This window comes from Pinus tabuliformis, chromosome 1_1, assembly GCF_031772625.1.
Source record: "Pinus tabuliformis cultivar Carrire ecotype Pingquan chromosome 1_1, CPIR1, whole genome shotgun sequence".
Classification (NCBI taxonomy): Eukaryota; Viridiplantae; Streptophyta; class Pinopsida; order Pinales; family Pinaceae; genus Pinus; species Pinus tabuliformis.
The window spans coordinates 844,076,544-844,091,181 of NC_142297.1; the positions used below are offsets into that span (position 1 = coordinate 844,076,544).

Sequence of the window (14,638 nt, forward strand, 5' to 3'; positions counted from 1 at the left end):
CGACAGCGATGTCTCTTCTACGAATACTAGCGTTGGAATCCAAGTAGGTTCTCATCATCCACCTTTAATTTGCAATTAGGAACTTGCGTGATAGCATTGTTTGATTGTTGCTAGACCCGGTTTGGGCTAGTAGGGATCGCCTCTGTCCGCAGAGGGGATTTACCTCCACAACAATTTGGCGACTCCGCTGGGGAGTTAGCTTGTTGTTCGATTTGTAAACTTTAGACGGAGCCTGAAGTACGGCCAGATAGCCTTCGAAACACTATTGCTTTGCATTAGCGAAGTAGATCAACGCCACTTCAGTCAATCTCCGGTTTGGTTTACGAACTAAACAACTTGGAGTTTGTCTTGTCTCTTTGGTTTCTCTTGTTTTGATTGCTTAGATAGTTTTCTGGGTTGGATGCTCTGTTGTCTCTTGCTGCTTGGTCTGTTTGGATACTGTCGACCAAGCCTTGGACTGCTTGTTTTTATTTTTAAGCTAGCAAACTTGATTGGCGCTTTTTTTGCCTGATAGTTGCGCCAATTGGCGCCACTTGCCAGTGTACAGCCCGCGCCAATCCTCAATTGGCGCTAGTTTTCCACCTGACAGTCGCGCCAGGCCTGTGAAATTTTCCAGTTTGCTTGTTTGCAGCCTTCCAAGCTTGGGTTTTGTGTCTAGCTACACCTTTTTCAATCACTTGAGTGTGTCAGAGTCTTATTTGACTGGTTTTGAGTTTTTTTGGCAAATTATTAATTTGATTTCCTTTGATCATTACTTGGAGGTTTGTCTCAGTCTTTTCACAATTTTGCATCTTTTTGCTTTACTTGGGGGCTAAATTGTGTATGAGTGTTAATCGCCTTTGAGTGTTTTTAGTTTATGATCTTTGGAACTCACACATGTTTTTCTTGATTTGCACTTGATTGATTCTTAGATTACATTAGAATCATCATGTGTTTGAGAATTCTCTTGCATAGATCACACTTGCATAATTAGAATTATCATTTTCAAGATATGAATGAAAAGTGTGCATAGATTAGATTTGCATACTTTGGGTGTTTGCCATTTTCCACTGATTTCACATTTTAGCCCTAGGGCATCTAGTGGCTTTGTGCATCGAGCCTTCCTTAGGAGTTTTGGTCTTTTGTTGGTCCAGTCAACTTTTTGGTTACTCTCTTGCACTTGTTCAGTGATTGTTAAACTTTTTATTGCGTTATTCGAGTGATTCTCTTCTTTTCGCTTGGCTTCGTTTTGGGCTTAGATTACATGGCCCATTGAGGTCTTTGAGATCTTCTCTTGGTTCTGAAGGAATGCCTTGGTATTTACGGACTCGATTGTATTTTCATTGAGTGAAATTTGTCTTTTTACTCTTTGTTATTGTTTCTCAAAATTTGTTTAGTGCATTTTTCCATCAAAAAAGAAACAAACAATCTGTTTTGCTTTGCATTAGTTAATGGAAAATAAAGCTTTTCGTTGTTATTAGCGATTAGTAACTTTAGAGAAAAGTTTTGTTAATTGCCATTAGCTACATTAGAGTTATTGTTGATTGTTTTATGGTCATTTTTGTTTGTGTGAAAACTCTCAACCCTCTCGTAGTTAGCATTCATCGAACGAAATGATATATTTTGGCATATAGCTTGCATTTAGGGAATTATGAGGGATTACATACGGTAGGACCTGGAAATCGAAACCTAATCAAAGATCAACCGTAAAATGAACTAAATGAACTTAAAAATGCATTGGAACATAACGCTCACTGTTTAGAGGTCTAGGCTAGAGACGTGCTCCAGCGTCGTTAAACCTAGTCACTTTTGTTTCACTTAAGGTTGGGTGATTCCTCCTTCCGTGACGCAACAAGTGGTCTAGCACGGACTTGAGCTCCCACGTACCGTCGAGTATATGGGGAGACCCCACTAGGTTATCATCCTTTATCCACAGGAAGCTGTGTCTGCCGCCTTACAAGCCGTAACGCACCGAACACAGCATTCGGGAAGATTGACTGCCGTACGGGAAGTCCTTGGTTTTCATATGACTGCCAAGGTGTATATGCAGTTTTATGGATTTGTTTGGTAAACCATTTTGCCTAGCTCTCCAGAGTAGTCACTTTTGATCCTTTTCAGACTCCTTAAATGAAAAGGCTCATCTGAGCGTTTGTCACTTCGGGCTCACTAAACATTTGAAGGAGACTAGAGTCATCTTTTTGTCCTTTTCTCGACTCTTAAAACATGAAAAGGTCAAGTTGTGTCCTTGCGTCTTAAAATTTATTTGGCCGCGATTAACATTACCTGGTTAGATCTTATTTGTGTTAGCTTGAGTAGGCTTCTTTTCGTTCTTGATGGCAACTTTTCCGGGGTTCACCAACCCAGGGATCCCCTCTGACGGGAACCCTGGTCATTTCGCTCCTTTTGGAAATGTTGGTGCTCTTTATATGGCAATGTTGTCTCTCCCAGGTTAACTATTGGGTTGTCGGTTTGGTTGTTCTCAACCTCTTTGGTCCCTGTCGTCTCACCGTCTAGTCAATTCGTCCCTCCACCTGAACAACATCATGTTGATTCTAAGGTGGACCTCTCCCCTTCTACGCCTACTTCTATGTCCTCATCTTCTACTTCGCCTGGTGAAAGTCTCGATTCGAGTAACCCGGTGGCTAAGAAGAAGAAGAAGAAGACGAAGAAGAAGAAGGCTCCCAAGGGAGAGGCTAGAAGTACAGCTCTTACTCCGAGTACACCTGAAGTCGGGCCACCTTCTGCTCCTCCGTGGAAGGTCAAATTTCCTTGTCGATTATGCAAGAAGGACCATCTTCTTCGCGATTGTCCTGGCATTCCCAGGGTACTAGACGTATGGTCTCGCGATCCGGCCCGCCCCTCATCGTCCTCTGAAGCTCACGGCGATGCTACCTTATCAGTTGGGAATGGTAAGGGAAAAGGGAAGATTCGAATCCCCTGTAGACTTTGTGAAGGCAATCATCCCCTTCACCTTTGTCCACTCATGGATAAAGCCTCCATTGTCTTGGAAAGTCTTACAGCTCCTTCACCCCAACTTCCCGTTGGTTATCAACGTCTCTCTGTAGCCGCAGATCGTTCCCCTGCTGACAAAGAGATTGATTCATATTCTTCTCTTGTCCAGCCTCCTCTTCCTGAACCTGGCTGTGCCCAGCCTGTTCCAGACCAACCATTGGTCGGAAAGAGTGTCGACTCGAGTTCACCACCCGTCGATCACTCTGTTTCGGACGAGCATCACGCCCATGTTCTTCTCGTCTCTTCAGATTCTCCTGAGTTCTGAAATGACTCTCCTAACCCAGCTGCTCTCGAAGGTTCTCCTTCGGTTCCTTTAGCACATGGGGGCAATCATACGATTCCCCCACCAAGTAGTCTGGTCGCTTCCTTTGATTGGAATTTCCTGATCGTCGATCGCCTTCCATCCCATATGCCTTTCCAGATCACAGTACATACCTTTGCTAAGGCAGTACCTGGCACTGTTTTGGATGAAGGGGCATCTGTTAGTCTTATGCCGTACACTACTTGGCAAGCTTTAGGTTCCCCGCAGCTTGGGCCAGTCACTCAGAATTTGTTGGCCTTCGATGGAGGAGCCTGTCCATCTCTAGGAGTTCTCCCGAAGTTCCCTATTACTTTGGGAGGCAAAACCGTCTATATAGACGTCTTGGTTACCCAAGGTGTTTTAGACTTTAGTCTTCTCCTTGGTCGCGACTATGTTTACGCCATGGGGGCCCTCGTTTCTTCGCTTTTTCGTGTGGTTTGCTTTCCGCGCGATGGAAGAATTGTGACTATCGATCAAGTGTCATTTGTTAGTCCCCCGATGCCTCCTGCGTCGTTGTCGTCCCCTCCTAGTTTTCATCCACAGTTGCATCTACCCCCCCACAGATCAACTACGTGGCCACCTATCCCATGCCTGGATCCAGTGATGCCACCGTCGTGCATAGTGTCTTGGAGGCATTGGGCCCTAACTCCCAAGGTGTTGGCCTTCCATCAGGAGTGGCACTCTTGGGAGCCTCAACTTCCTATTCATTATGGTGAAGTTCCATTGGAGCATAGTTCGTTTCCCTGTGTCAAGCTCCTTAAACCATGAAACTAGGTGTCGGAGCACAGTTCCTTGTCTTGTGTCAAGCTCGTTAAAAAATGAAACAAAGTGTCCCGAGCATAGTTCTTGATCTTGTGTCAAGCTCATTAAAAAATGAAACAATTCTCCCTTTCCAATCGCATCTTTCAATTAAGATCTTATGAAGCTTCATTCCATCCACTTTGTTGAATGCAATGAAGCTTTGGGGGCATGTACCTTATCCTGCGCCATTGCACTGGGGGCATGCGCATTTACAACAAGAAGAGTCCTTCCTAGTTCAAGCTTGTGTCCCGAGGATAGTTTTGATCTTGTGGCGATCTTGTTAAAAAACGAAACAATGTGTCCCGAGGATAGTTTTGATCTTGTGTCGACCTCGTTAAAAAACGAAACAAGGTGGTCGAGCATAGTTCCTGATCTTGTGTCAAGCTCGTTAAAAAAATGAAACAAGGGTTATGAGGATAGTTCTTTTACTGTGTCAACCTCATTAAAAAATGAAACAACTCCTCCTTTTCCAAATCGAGTCTTTGATTAAGGTCTCGTAAAATCCAAGTCGAGTCTTTCCAAGATCTCGAAAGTGAACCTTCATTTCATCCACTTTGTTGAATGCAATGAAGCTTGGGGGGCATGTACCTCGATTTGCGTTATTATGCTGGGGGCATGCGAACTTATAACAAGCATAGTTTTTCGTTTCAAGCTTGTGTAAACATGAAACTGAATCCAAGCAAAGTTCTCCATGGTTCAAGCTTGTGTAAGAATGAACCCATACCCATTTTACATCTCGTGATTTCTGTCTTTATCTGCTAAATTCTGCTAGATGAGCTTTGGTTGTTTTCATTCCATCGCCGCCATCTCTTTGGCCGATCATATGCTTTCACTTGGTTGTTTTTCCTTTCCTAAGGAACCGCAGCGATGAGTGGTTTTATTAGCCAGCCTCTTGACCATTACATGTTTTGAGCAGTTTCCACCATTGCCAGAACCAGTTGCTACCCTTTATACCACTCGTTCCTCTAGGATGAGTCACCTTTAAGCTCTTTTCTGACTCGTAAAATATGAAAAGATTGCCGAATATTTTCCCTTTTTGACTCGTTAAAGAGAATAAAAATGGAGGTCTACTTTTAGCTCTTTTCTGACCGTCTAAATATGAAAAGATTGCTGAGTTATTCCTCTTGACTTGTTAAATGGAAATAAGAGGCGTTCATCTTTAAACTCTTTTCCGACCATGTAAAAAAACAAAAAGATTGTCGGGTCTTCGTCATTTCAGGCTCGTTAATGGTTACGAAACAACGTGATATCGATCGCTTTTTTACTTTTTCAGGTCGATGTCACTACATATGAAAAGCACTCCTCGATCGTAATGATCGAGCGGTTCTTTCGAGCATTGTTTTATACTTTTTCGGGTTCGCGAGACACAACTTTACGAAAAAGGACCCCCCTGGAGTTCACTTTTCTGCTGTCTTTTCAGACTCTCTAAACATGAAAAGACGCCGAGTTCTTCCTTTGTCAGACTCGTTAAAACCTAATGACATCGGATTCCGTCGAAATGACGCTCACAAGCATATGCTATCCCCGTCAAGCTTGTTGATAAAAATAACTGGGGTACTCGCCAGCAATGGTGGGGAAAATGGAACCACAATTATTGTCGTGTCGGCAGTATGTCACTCTTGAACATGGCACTTGTCTGCATTCGTGTCTGGGTGGGGACATCTCATCTTGTTTTTACACTTGCCTCCGTGGGTTTGGGTGATCCTATTTGACCTCTCATCTGCTCATTGCCTTGTCACCATGACCTCTGCTCATTTGATGTCAAATACTGCCAAGTCCACTGTCGTGCCGCCGATATGTTCAAGAGAAGTTGACCTCTGCAGAATTACAACCCTCCTCTGATACCTCACATAATTCTGATTCACCACAACATTCTTCCTCTGTCTCGTGTCAATGATGTGGGAAACACTATGGCCCACCTTTGATCAAGGTCACTTCCTGTCGACTTCAACTCATTATCCAGGAAGCTGATCTAGAGACTCCCTTCTGGTGCCTTGGAGCCTGCATGCCTCAATGGCAGGTTCTTCGTGTTCGACGAGAGGTTTTCATCATTGGCCTCCGATCGAATGATTCTATGGGTGTTCGACGCCAGCTCACTGATTCGCACGCCGTAGATTGTACCTATAGTACCTTGAGGGCCATTGTCATTATTGGTGGTACCTCTCGTGTCTGTTAACAGTTTTCACTATTGGCTGGTAATCAGACGATGTTCATGAATGTTCGACTTCAACTCCTGTATTCGCATGCTTGGACTTGTACTCTGTTCGGGTCAAGATGGAGCGCAAGACCCTAGATTTTGTATGTTGGAATCCAGGCTGCAATTTTATGGATTATTATGTTCATTACATGACTCATTCACTGGATGGCTGCGACCATGCCTGAGTCTATTTATCGATCCTCACTGGATGGCTGTGCCCATACCTTGGATCTAGATTATTGTGTACTCTGTTATGGATGGCTACGCCCATACCACATATATCATGTACTTGAGATATCAGTTGTACTTCTTTACGCAGGTTCTCCGGCGACAGTGTTTTCAGTTACGCATGTTCTTGTAAAAGCATTTCACCCCTCTCTCTCTCTCGGGCCTCATGCTTTAGGGGGCATCTGTTACACAGTAATTTGTCACCGTTTGTCACTGTCCCTGTTACCCCTCTCCCGCACGCTGGAGGACTCATTCCAGGACCTGTGAGAAGTGGCAAAATCTGAAACCACTTGCATTATATTCCTCTAAGTGTGAGCTTCATATGCCCTGAAGACATCTCTTGCAGTATACCTAAAAAAACAGCCCTTTATGCATTAGCGCGGGTCCGCAGTGTACTTCCCGCACCAATGGGGGAAATCCTCTAAAGAGGGCGCATCAGTTGGCGCTCTGTCTCAGAGTCGCACTCGCACCAACCCAGTTGGGTAAAGTTTTTAATGAATAAACTTCCGAAGGTTCTCCTTAACCCATTCACCAACTGAATCCATGTTGAGATAGGATTGTTTTGCTTCGAATCTCCATAGAAGGGAAGTGGTTTTCCACCTTTCATGGAAGCTTCTTAGTGATAAAGCCAATCCCATGAATATTGTGGTTGATCCTATCTCCTTCCCCTCTATCTATAAAAGCTTGTTCTTTTGCCTTGAGCAAGCTAGTTCCAATAGAGTGCTAAGATAGCAAGAATTCCAGGAGTTCAAGAGATTGAAGTTGCAAGAGCCTTCTTTGCATCCATAAGGCCAAATCTAAGTGAAGAGATTCTTGTCACCAAGGAGAGAGAGGCTTGTTTCCCATCCCAACAAGCTTTGCAAGACTTGTGTAGCTGATCACCCAGCCAAAGGAGGATTTGACGTCAGAACTATGGTTGTATTCTTCTTTGTTGTTTATCAATAATAGATGACTCTCATTATGGTTCCACTCTCATTGTCCTTTGTAATGATTGATGTTGAGTTATATTTTTTCTAACTGATATATAATTTCATCTATTGGATTTTATGCTTGTATTTGTGCTGTTCTTTACATGTGCAGGTGTCTAATCACAGAGATCGTGGGGACCGTGACCGGCGGAAGCAAAGGAACGAGAGCGACGTCTCTTCTACAAATACTAGCGTTGGAATCCGAGTAGGTTCTCATCATCCACCTTTAATTTGCAATTAGGAACTTGCGTGATAGCATTGTTTGATTGTTGCTAGACCCGGTCTGGGCTAGTAGGGATCGCCTCTGTCCGCAGAGGGGATTTACCTCCACAACACCCCCGCTTCAAGGGAGGCCGCCAAGCCACGCGTAGGGCATGGGGCCCATCCGTGGCCCTTGATCCGAAGCGGCTCAGTGCAGGAGCTCACCCACGCGGAGACAGCGAACCAGGGGAAGAACGGAGGGGGTAACAAAAAAAGAAAAAGAAGAACAAGAGAGAGCGGGACGAAAAAGGCATAAGTTCCGCGGCCACAGACGACGATGCGTGGAGCTCGCGCTGCCTTTCTGTGAACGACCCACGGGTTCCTCCAAAATTTGAGTTCCTACAAAATTATGTATGATTTAAACCTCCTACCCACTCTCCCCGTGTCATCTTCGCTGCAGTGATGCGAACGGTCCTAGATTCATCGCCCGCTGCCGCAATATGTCGCCTCCGTTGCACTGTAATCCCGCTCGCGACTTCTGACCGGATGATAAATCGGTGCCCCGTTCTCGAACTTCCCTTGGAGCAATCTCGAGCGAGTCGTCGTTTCCCTCAGTTAGGCCCCCCTCCTTAATGCTCCAGCGATCTCTTCGTTCGCGAGATTCCATTATAAATCGATATATAAGTAGCCCCACACCGCAAAACAAGATAAACACGCAACACGTAATCCAATTTACCATCGAGCGGGCGCAGCCGCGGAGTTCCGCACTAGCGCCGATCGCTCCCGCCGAGCCGCGCAAAAAGGGGGGGAGGGCGCAGCACTAGGACTTCCCGGGTGGTCACCCATCCCAGTACTACTCTAGCCCAAGCGCGCTTAACTGTGGAGTTCTGATGGGATCCGATGCATTAACGCTGGTATGATCGCACCCGCAAAGATCTCGCCCCCTCCCCCTCTCCAAGGGAGGCTGTCGAGCCACGCGCAGGGCATGGGGCCCATCCGTGGCCCTCGATCCAAAGCAGCTCGGCGCAGGAGCTCGCCCTCTTCCCCGACTTGGCGGCACCGCGCGCTCCGCGCGGAGCCAACGAACCAGGGGAAGAACGAAGGGGATAACAAAAAAAGAAAAAGAAGAACGTGAGAGAGCGGGACGAAAAAGGCATAAGTTCCGCGGCCACCGACGACGCTGCGTGGAGCTCGCGCTGCCTTTCCGTGAACGACCCACAGGTTCCTCCAAAATTCGAGTTCCTACAAAAGTATCTATGATTTAAACCTCCCACCCACTCTCCCCGTGTCATCTTCGCTGCAGTGATGCGAACGGTCCTAGATTCATCGCCCACTGCCGCAATACGTCGCCTCCGTTGCGCTGTAATCCCGCTCGCGACTTCCGACCGGGATGATAAATCGGTGCCCTGTTCTCGAACTTCCCTTGGAGCAGTCTCGAGCGAGTCGCCGTTTCCCTCAGTTAGGCCCCCCTCCTTAATGCTCCAGCGATCTCTTCGTTCGCGAGATTCCGTTATGAATCGATATAGAAGTAGCCCCACGCCGCAAAACGAGATAAACACGCAGCACGTAATCCAATTTACCGTCGAGCACGCGTTACCGTGGAGTTCCGCACTAGCGTCGATAGCTCTCGCCGAGCCGCATAAAAAGGGGGGGAGGGCGCAACACTAGGACTTCCCGGGAGGTCACCCATCCCAGTACTACTCTAGCCCAAGCGCGCTTAACTGCGGAGTTCTTATGGGATCCGGTGCATTAACACTGGTATGATCGCACCCGCAAAGATCTCGTCCCCTCCCCCTCTTCAAGGGAGGCCGCCGAGCCACGCGCAGGGCATGGGACCCTTCCGTGGCCCTCGATCCGAAGCGGCTCGACGCAGGAGCTCGCCCTCTTCCCCGACTTGGCGGCGCCGCCCGCCCCGCGCGGAGCCAGCGAACCAGGGGAAGAATGGAGGGGGTAACAAAAGAAGAACGATAGAGAGCGGGACGAAAAAGGCGTAAGTTCCGTGGCCACTGACGACACTGCGTGGAGCTCGTGCTGCCTTTCCGTGAACAACCCACAGGTTCCTCCAAAATTCGAGTTCCTACAAAAGTATCTATGATTTAAACCTCCCCCCCACTCTCCCCGTGTCATCTTCGTTGCAGTGATGCGAACGGTCCTAGATTCATCGCCCGTTGCCGCAATACGTCGCCTCCGTTGCGCTGTAATCCCGCTCGCGACTTCCGACCGGGATGATAAATCGGTGCCCTGTTCTTGAACTTCCCTTGGAGCAGTCTCGAGCGAGTCGCCGTTTCCCTCAGTTAGGCCCCCCTCCTTAATGCTCCAGCGATCTCTTCGTTCGCGAGATTCCGTTATGAATCGATATAGATGTAGCCCCACGCCGCAAAATGAGATAAACACGCAACACGTAATCCAATTTACCGTCGAGCACGCGCAGCCACGGAGTTCCGCCCAGTGCCGATCGCTCCCACCGAGCCGTGCAAAAAGGGGGGGAGGGCGCAGCACTAGGACTTCCCTGGAGGTCACCCATCCCAGTACTACTCTAGCCCAAGTGCACTTAACTGTGGAGTTCTTATGGGATCCGGTGCAGTAACGCTGGTATGATCGCACCCACAAAGATCTTGCCCCCTCCCCCTCTTTAGGGGAGGCCGTCGAGCCACGCGCAGGCATGGGGCCCATCCGTGGCCCTCGATCCAAAGCGGCTCGGTGCAAGAGCTCGCCCTCTTCCCCGACTTGGCGGCGCCGCGCGCCCCGCGCGGAGCCAGATAACCAGGGGAAGAATGGAGGGGGTAACAAGAAAAGAAAAAGAAGAACGAGAGAGAGCGGAATGAAAAAGGCGTAAGTTCTGCGGCCACCGACGACGCTGCGTGGAGCTCGCGCTGCCTTTCCGTGAACGACCCACGGGTTCCTCCAAAATTCGAGTTCCTACAAAAGTATCTATGATTTAAACCTCCCACCCACTCTCCCTGTGTCATCTTCGCTGCAGTGATGCGAACGGTCCTAGATTCATCGCCCGCTGCCGCAATACGTCGCCTCCATTGCACTATAATCCTGCTCGCGACTTCCGACCGGGATGATAAATTGGTGCCCCGTTCTCGAACTTCCCTTGGAGCAGTCTCGAGCGAGTCGCCATTTCCCTCAATTAGGCCCCCCTCCTTAATGCTCCAGCGATCTCTTCATTTGCGAGATTCCGTTATGAATCGATATAGAAGTAACCCCACGCCGCAAAACAAGATAAACACGTAGTACGTAATCCAATTTACCGTTGAGCACGCGCAGCCGCGGAGTTCCGCACTAGCGCCGACCGCTCCCGCCGAGCCGCGCAAAAAGGGCGGTGTCACGCCCCCAATTCTTTTTTCGTTTAATTGAGTGGGTGCGGCATCGCCTAAGTTAATAACTTGCTCACCGTTAGTTAACTTTGCGAACTACGCCTTCAACAATTCATAATAAACATGAATTCATATTATTAATGTGCGGAAACCATCAACAATATAAGAATAATAACAACTCGACAATAATATAAAAGAAGAGATCTTTTATTATATAAGAGGAATTACAATGGCCGGGAGCCGCGCTCCACCGGCATTAATAATACAAGTGGGCGCCCGCCCGTGCAAGAGCGCACGGCGGTCTGCCTCAACCATCCACCGAATACAATGATAACAATACAAGTCTAGCGTTGGGCGGGCGGGCGCACCCGTGCACGACCCGTGCCCAAGCCTCAACCTAAACCAAGTATTCACCGTGCGGGTGGGCGCCCGTGCGCACCACCGTTCACCCTACCACCGTTCCACACAATACCGTTGCCCGGCTCGGCGGGCACATCTACTTGTGCGACCTGCGGTAAACTACCTCACACCTTTGTGTGCACTCAAGTCTTGTGCGAAGATGCTCTGTGAGGAGTTCATTGTCAAATGAGCGTGCACCTCCATGTTTATATACGCACATATGGAGGTGTCGTCCTCCATGCGACCGACCTCCAATCTACAATGAAATCGCCCAACCAATGCGCCATCTACCATCGGCTTGCCCCAACATGTAACTCGCTCCTTGGTCGGCTTGTTGTGTGGCGAGCTGCCTACCCTCCTTATAAGTGGGCGAGCGCCCTCTCACATCTGCGCGCACATATACTTGTGCCTCGTCGTTTTGGAGTGCTCGCACATCGAACTTAGTCGCATTTCGCAATGGGAGGGGCGCGCGCCTTCGCACAAACCTGCAAGGCGTTACATCCTCCCCCACTGGAAATCATTGTCGCCCTCGACAATCCTGCTCTTCTCCTCAACTTCCTGTCGTACTTCTCGATCTTGTTCTTCCATCTCCAAAGTGAGTCCTCCGTTTCCCAGCTGTCTTCCTCCGGTGCATCCTTCCATCTGCAAAGAAATTCCCGTCGCATGTGGCAACCAACTCCTGTAGTTCTGAGACTCAAAATCTTCTCCAACTCTAGTCCTGGTCTGTCCACAATCTCGGCTGGTCCTCTCGTCGGTTCAACTCTCTCCGGATGGTCTGAATCAAGTCTACATCTCTTCAACTGACTCACATGAAAAACTGGGTGCTTCATGTGCATATGGCGTGGAAGCTCCAGCTCGTAAGCAACTTCCCCCACTTTCTTCTTTACTCGAAATGGTCCCTCATACTTCCGTGTCAGTTTGCTCGTCGTCCCCTTGGCTAGCTGAAACTGCTCCCCGGTAATCCTGAGAAACACCATATCTCCCACACTGAAGTGTGCCTCCCATCTTCCACGATCAACATACTTTTTCATCCTCCTTGCAGCATCGTGCAAGCGTAACCGTGCTAACTCCAAGGTCTCCTCCCAAGCCTTCATGAACTTCTTTGCATGAGGACTTCACAAGAAGCCTCCCATCACTACGGTATGCGGTGCAACCGGCATCTGTCCATTCACCAACTCAAATGGACTATACCCCGTCGCGTAACTCTTTTGAATATTGTAGCTAAACTGAGCAATATCCAAGAGTTCGGGCCAATTCTTCTGATCAGCCATCACATAATGTCGCATGTAGTCCTCCAGCAATGCGTTGATCCTCTCGGTCTGCCCATCTGTCTGCGGATGGTAACTCGAACTCATCAACAACTCCGTCCCGACTAGATTGAACAATGTGGTCCGAAATCTCCCTATAAAACGCGGATCTCTATCCGACACAATGCTCAATGGCATCCCCCAATACTTCACTATGTTCTTAAAGAACAACTCCGCAGTTCGCTCGGCTCCACAAGGTATCTTTGTAGGAACAAAGACAACATACTTGGTAAAATGATCAACCACGACCATTATCCCATTATACCCCTGAACCTGTGGTAACTGAGTGATGAAGTCCATCGAGACACTCATCCATGGCCTCTCTGGAATCGGTAAAGGCTGTAACAGTCCTCCTTGCCTTTGAGTATCCAATTTGTCCTGCTAACAAATGATGCACGTATGTACATACTCCTCTACATCCTCCCGCATCTTCTCCCAAAAGAATCCTCTCTCCAACAATGCCAAAGAATGACGCTGCCCTGGGTGGCCAGCCCACGGAGAATCGTGGCACTCCTTCAAAAGGTGCCTCCTGAGCCCAGATGACTTTGGAACATAGAGTCGGTTTCCAAAGAACAAGAACCCATCTCGTAGAAAGAACTTTCGTGTCTTCCCTTCCTTTATCTGCTTCACTATATTCTGCGCCAAAGTATCGGTTTCAACACTTTCCTTGATCTTATTCTGCATCTCTTCTGACATCTGAACTCGACTCCTACTCCTTGCTGCCCGATCTTCTCCTTCCAATGCTACAAGTTGTCCCTTCCTACTAAGGGCATCTGCTACCGCATTGTGCCTTCTCGGTCTATACTCGATAGTCATGTCAAATTCTGCCAAGAAGTCCTGCCAATGAGCTTGCTTCGCAGAAAGCTTCGGTTGTGATGCAAAATAACTTGTTGCAACGTTGTCAGTCTTGACAACAAACGGCTTCCCAATCAGGTAATTCCTCCACACATGAAGACAATGGATGATGGCAGTCATCTCCTTCTCATGAACCGGATACCTTCGTTCTCTATCCTGCAACTTCTGACTCTCATACGCCACCGGATGCCCATCCTGCATAAGAACCCCTCCTATGGAAAAATCTGAAGCATCAGTGTGCACCTCAAACGGTCTCTCGAAGTCAAGCAACTTCAGTATCGGTGTTGTAACCATCCTCTTCTTCAAGTCATCAAATGCCTATTGACATTTGTTCGTCCAACTCCACCTCTTGTCTTTCTTCAATAAGTCTGTCAGTGCCGATGTCACCTTGGAGTACCCCTCTACAAACTTCTGTTGGTAGTTGGTCATGCCCAAAAACACCCTCATCTCATGGACATTCTTCGGTTCAACCCAGTCCTCGATCGCCTTCACCTTGCTCGGCTTCATCCGTATGTACCCTTGACCAACAATATGCCCAAGGAATGGAATCTCGGTCTGAGCGAACACACACTTAGACTTCTTCAAGAACAACTGATTTGTCCTCAGTGCCTCGAACACCATCGCCAAGTGCTTCTTATGATCCTCCATGTTGTCACTGAACACCACTATATCGTCCAAGTATACTACTACGAACGAATCCAAGTATGGTCATAGAACATCGTTCATCAAAGTGCAAAACGTAGCAGGAGCATTGCACAAACCGAATGGCATAACAAGGAACTCAAAGCTACCATACCTTGTTACTATCGCGGTCTTCTTCTCGTCTCCTTCAGCTATCCGCACCTGATAATACCCATGCCTCAAGTCCAGCTTGGAAAAAACTCAGGCTTTCGCAAGCTTGTCAAAGCAATCAGCAGCCAATGGCAAAGGATACCTATTCCTTACCGTCTGCTTGTTCAATGCACGGTAATCACAGCACATCCGTAGCTCATTCGAATCCTTCTTCCACTGGAACAATACCGAGCTCCATAAGGGGACCTTGAAGGTATAATGAAACCTGCCTTAGT

At 47.9% G+C, this 14,638-nt stretch overlaps 1 non-coding gene and 2 pseudogenes across 1 annotated transcript; all 3 read right to left on the reverse strand.

The window, feature by feature from the left end:
- Positions 1-8,496: 8,496 nt before the first annotated feature.
- On the reverse strand, positions 8,497-8,615 carry LOC149216830 (5S ribosomal RNA; annotated as a pseudogene).
- A 725-nt stretch (positions 8,616-9,340) lies between these two features.
- LOC149216831 (5S ribosomal RNA) lies at positions 9,341-9,459 on the reverse strand. The gene has a single exon (XR_016251678.1). It is a non-coding gene; the product is annotated as a 5S ribosomal RNA (ribosomal RNA).
- Positions 9,460-10,174: 715 nt separating this feature from the next.
- LOC149216832 (5S ribosomal RNA) lies at positions 10,175-10,293 on the reverse strand (annotated as a pseudogene).
- Positions 10,294-14,638: the final 4,345 nt, after the last annotated feature.